Genomic DNA, 5,698 nt, shown 5'->3' with positions numbered 1-5,698 from the left:
TGTTTATCTTTATCAACTGAACATGCAGTCCAGTTTAGGTTTTATCTTTCCTGACTGCTTGTTCAGGGATGGGAGGGGTGACGTCACTGAATGATATCATTCACTATATCGTTCATTCTGCTGCTGGGGACATTTCAAGGGAAATCTTTATCTGTATTGGGTCAAAATCATCTAGTGTGTACCTGCCTTTAGATTTATATCCCCATTTTGAAATTTTATAGACCCCGCTACATTACATGAATAACCTCTCTAACCAGGAGAGGATTTCCCACAAGGCAACCTAGGCCCCATAATGAGATCAATCCAAAACATTTTCAGAGGAGCATTGTGAGACTACTGCTTGGTGTCATGATGTCACACTGACCCGCCCACACTCCCAGAGTCCCACTGTCTGCATTGTACATGGGATGGAGTGGCACCACCCAACCCCAGCATCAGCCAACCTCCGCACGGTGACTAGACAGAGGACGATCGGGCACCAGTCAAATTGATACAGTATTGATACGAGAAAACCAAAATCGGACAAATAGACACTCCAAAATTGGAAAGAAAAGAAAAAAAATGCTGTTTTTTCTTAAATAAATGGCGTCGTCCTAGTTGGTGGTGCGCCCAGAGCCAGAGAGTACATGTACTGTAAAAAGGGAGAGAGAGAAGGCTCTTGTGTGGGCGCACTCTTTAGAAAGGAAGGAAAATTCCTATAACATATGAGAAGAGATACTTAAAACATGATTTTTAATGTTAACATTTAAAACGAGATTACCCATATAAATGATCCATATGAAATAAGGATATAATAATTAAAGATTTAAAATGTTCTGGTCTGTTTTATCACAATGTGTGATTGGAAAGGTTGTAGACATTTGATCGTCTTACCCCCATTTCCCCTGACCAGTACAGAATGTCTGTATTGATGGGACCGAGGAGTGGTCATAAAGGATTATTTGATAAGTGCGTCCCAATAGGGCTACTTAAATTCAAGAATTAATGGTCACCAGCATTCAAAAGGACCTGACTTTCTGACGTATGCCACAATGATTGGTCGTAAGCCTCAAATATGAAAGAATATCATAGAAGTAAGGATTAGTGGTGATACTGCTGTTGGCGTCACAACTCACATAGAAAGGGAAATATTCCCTGCTCTAAAACACCAGGTATTCGCAGGAAGTCTCCTCTCCCGGTACTAACCAGGCCCAACGCCGTTTGGCTTCCAAGATCGGACGAGATCGGGCATTGGCAGCGTGGTATGATAGTAGAGAATTTATATGATAGTACACCAATGAGAGTGCACCTATATACGAAATAAGAGAAAGAGTGGAGACAGTTTAGAAAGCCAAGGAAAGAGATGAATAAGTAAAGTGGAAAATATGTGGATCTACTTTCTACGTTAGGCACGGCTCATCAGATCCCACGTCTGTGGTATTGTGCTCCGTGGAACGCAGATGAGAGTCCACGGAAAAATAGTAAAGCATGAACAGGAGGTACAAAATCTATGATTTTGGTTAAATTGTCTGACAAAAAGACAGCACAAAAACCGGTAAGAAATTACGTTAGAAATCTGATAGATCATACAATAATTTTCTGTGTCACCAGAGAAAACAGCCCTTAACAGTAAGCGCTGGTATTAGCACATAGGTGGAAAGAGAAAATTAGTTTCCAAGATTTGAGTACATAGCATGTTACTCAGGCTGGGCAAACAATGCAATCATGGTATTATTATTTTTTATTTTTTTTTGCAAATTGAGTTTTTATTAATAAAGAGATAACAGTATACAGCATAATGGAATTGCAAATAATACAAGTTTTCTTATAGCAGAAGCTGTCGTTCCAATCGTAGACTAAGAATACAAGAAACAAAAGCAATGTATGACATTATTAGCCCATTTAGCTAAAGACCTTAATCTATATTATCTTCAGATATTAATAACAGGGAAAATAGAGCATACAAGAAGCATAAAGGACAGACAAAGAAAGGGAAAGAGAAAGAAAGAAGAACCGCCATCTCCATCCCAGCCCTAAGGTGTCGTAGGAATGGAGCATAGCACAGAAGTTTTGTATTCCTGCGTTCCCTTGAATTCCAGCCAGTCAAACCAGACGGCTGTGAATCGGGACACAGACTATTCGGAAGAAGCTGTCAGGTCCTCCATTGCCATATAGTGATCGATTCTTTGGAACCATCTGGCAATGGGAGGCTGTACCTGAGATCTCTAGAAGCACGGAATGGTCGCTCTAGCAGCATTCATTAAATGTCGCAATAGGGAGTTCTTAAACTGGGATAATGGTAGGTCAATCAAATTAAGTAACCAAAACTCAGGTGTCTCAGGTATTGGGAGTCCTGTGATACGCCTGGTAATAGAATGAACCTGTTGCCAGAAGGAAGCTAGTCCCGGGCACCGCCACCATATATGGCAAGGAGTGCCTCGAGACCGGCAACACCTCCAGCAGACATCCAAAACACTCGGATACATATGGTGGACTCGATCTGGACATCTATACCATCTCGACACCACTTTGTATTGTGTCTCCAGCACTTGGAGTGAGGGAGAACTGGCAAATGTGAACTGAAAAATGCGCGACCATTGGTCAGAGGTCAGCTCTCTACCGAGGTCCTCATGCCATCCCGTAACGAATGCCAGGGGTTGAGTGGAAGTGCTCGAAAGGCATTGTCTGTACAATAGAGATATTAGGTGCCGTGGCAAATTCTCAGAGAGACACAAGGATTCAAAAGTCGTCGGTCTCCATCCCACCGCACGAGCTGGTGTCGCAGCAACGTAATGCCGAATTTGTAAGTAAGCCCAAAAAGAATTAGGCGGTAGGTTAAAAGATCATTGCAAGTCTGCGAAGGGATGGAATCCCGACGAACCAATCAGTTGACTCAACCGAGATATGCCAGCTGTAGCCCACACTGAGGACTGAGACAAGGGGGTAAATTTACTAAGATGGGAGTTCTATTTAAGATGGGATGTTGCCCATAGCAACCAATCAGATTCTACTTCTCATTTATCTAGCACCTTCTAGAAGATAAAACCTGGAATCTGATTGGTTGCTATGGGCAACATCCCATCTCAAATAGAACTCCCATCTTAGTAAATTTACCCTAAGGAGAGGGGATTCGCGGGTAGGTCTGGATTAAATAATAAAGGTGTCGGCAAGGAGGGACTCGGACTGAAAGAGTCTAAGTGCCTAAATTTCCTCCATATCTTAAGGGTCGAGTCTAGGGTGGGGTGTTTTATGCGTGGGATTTTTTTAAGCCAGGAGAGAATAAATAAGGGGGTACCTGCAGTCGTTTCAGCTATTGATGGCCATTGCTTAGTATAGGGAGATCTGGTCATGTCAATAACTCTGGACAGATGCACAGCGTAATAATAGCTAATAAAATGAGGTAGTTGTAATCCACCTTCTCTACGCGTACGGGTCAGTGTGAATTGGGAAAGCCGGTGCCCTCTCCGGCCCCAAATGAAACGACTAGCAGATGACTGTAGAGTAGTGAAAAAGGAGGTTGATACTGTTATAGGCAACGTTTGCAGCAGATACAGAACTTTAGGGAGGATCGTCATCTTTACCGTGTTAATCCTACCCAGCCAAGTAAGTTGAAGTGCAGCCCATTTATTAAAATCCGTGGTAATCTTATGCAATAATGGAAGGAAATTTACCAGATATAAGTCAGAGAGGTCTTTAGTCAGGAGAACTCCTAAGTACTTTAGCTGAGTAGGATGCCACTGCAGGGCCGAAACTAGGGGGGGGGCTAGGGGGGCAGGCGACCTGGGCGCTGGATTGGAGGGGGCGCCGAGACCCCCTAACACCCGCCGCGGCACTTTTAGACTTTGAAACCCCCTTCTCCCGAGTGCCCAGCTCGGGGGGCGGGGTTTCGTGGAATGACGCGATTGCGTCGTGACGTCACGGCGCAAACGCGTCATTCCACGAAACCCCGCCGGAGGAGGGAGAAGGGGGAGCCGCGCAGACGAGGAGGGAGAGGCGGCTGAAGAGCGGCGAGAACCGCTTCAAATGTAAGTCAGCCCCTCTCCCTTCCTCTCTCTGGGCGGGATGTACTAAGATGTTACGCTGCGCTAATAACCCTCTTACCGCTCTGAAGCATGTTAAAATCCTCCTCAGCCTCCCGGCGCTGTCATTCTTTCCAAGCAGTTTCTGCATCACGTGATACCTTCGTATTGTTTCCTGACTCCATTGGCTGTACTGGTCCTCCGCAGGCACTGTATGCACTATCGAAACATGATGCAGAAACTGCTTAGAAAGAATGACAGCGTCGGGAGGCTGAGGATGATTTTAACATGCTTCGAAGTGGTAAGAGGGCTATTAGCGCAGGGTAACATCTTAGTACATCCCGCCCTCTCTCTCTCTCTCTCTCCCTCCACCACCTGCCGCAATGTGTAAAATGGGGACCTGTGCCTGCCGCAATGTGTAAAATGGGGACACTTTTTCCTGCCGCAATGTGTAAAATGGGGACACTTGCCAGCGTACTGTGTAAAATGGGGACCTGTGCCTGCCGCAATGTGTAAAATGGGGACACTTGCCAGCGTACTGTGTAAAATGGGGACCTGTGCCTGCCGCAATGTGTAAAATGGGGACACTTGCCAGCGTACTGTGTAAAATGGGGACCTGTGCCTGCCGCAATGTGTAAAATGGGGACACTTTTTCCTGCCGCAATGTGTAAAATGGTGACACTTTTTCCTGCCGCAATGTGTAAAATGGGGACACTTTTTCCTGCCGCAATGTGTAAAATGGGGACACTTGCCAGCGTACTGTGTAAAATGGGGACGCGTGCCTGCCGCAATGTGTAAAATGGGGACACTTTTTCCTGCCGCAATGTGTAAAATGGGGACACTTGCCAGCGTACTGTGTAAAATGGGGACACGTGCCTGCCGCAATGTGTAACATGGGGACACTTTTTCCTGCCGCAATGTGTAAAATGGGGACACCTGTCTGCCGCAATGTGTAAAATGGGGTCACCTGTCTGCCGCAATGTGTAAAATGGGGAATGGGGACACTTGCCTGTCGTACTGTGTAAAATGGGGACACTTTTTCCTGGATATGAAATTTATGTTAGAAAAGGCAATTTTTCAGGTAAAAAAGTTCTGAAAGAGATATATATATATATATATATATATATATATAATATTTTTATTCATTTATTTATTTATTTTTATTATTTTTATTTATTTATTGTAAAAGAATTTTTTATTTTTTCTTGCGGGGGGGGGGGGGGGGTCAAATGGCTACCTTGCCCCGGGTGACGAAAATCCTAGTTTCGGCCCTGGCCACTGAAACGGAAACGAATCTCGGATGCCTTCCAGTACTCGTGAAGGCGTTGAAATATTCAAGGCCACTGACTTAGTGTAATTTACCTTAAAATTGGAGAGCAAGTTGAACCTATTGAATTCTTGCATAAGCGCTGGAAGAGAAGTTACCGGGTCCGTCAAAGTAGCCAAAAGGTCGTCTGCATACAGTGCCAATTTATGTTCCCGCTTCCCCGCCCATACACCGTGAATATTTGGAAGTGCCTCCATGCAGAGAACAAATATAAGCGGGAACAAAGGGCAGCCTTGTCTTGTACCGTTTCGTATCATAAAGGGAGCAGAGATGGCACCATTCACACGGACCCTAGCCGATGGTAACTTATAAAGAGTCAATATACGACTAAGACAGGTCGGACCCAGACCCATGTGCTCTAGAAGACCTTCCA

General features: G+C 44.8%; 1 pseudogene; it reads right to left on the bottom strand.

The window, feature by feature from the left end:
* Positions 1–1,136: 1,136 nt before the first annotated feature.
* LOC134981646 (5S ribosomal RNA) lies at positions 1,137–1,255 on the bottom strand (annotated as a pseudogene).
* Positions 1,256–5,698: the final 4,443 nt, after the last annotated feature.

Source organism: Pseudophryne corroboree, chromosome 12, assembly GCF_028390025.1.
Source record: "Pseudophryne corroboree isolate aPseCor3 chromosome 12, aPseCor3.hap2, whole genome shotgun sequence".
NCBI classification, from domain to species: Eukaryota; Metazoa; Chordata; class Amphibia; order Anura; family Myobatrachidae; genus Pseudophryne; species Pseudophryne corroboree.
The sequence above is the reverse complement of the archived record's forward strand: the minus strand, read 5'-3'. Positions and strand labels throughout refer to the sequence as shown.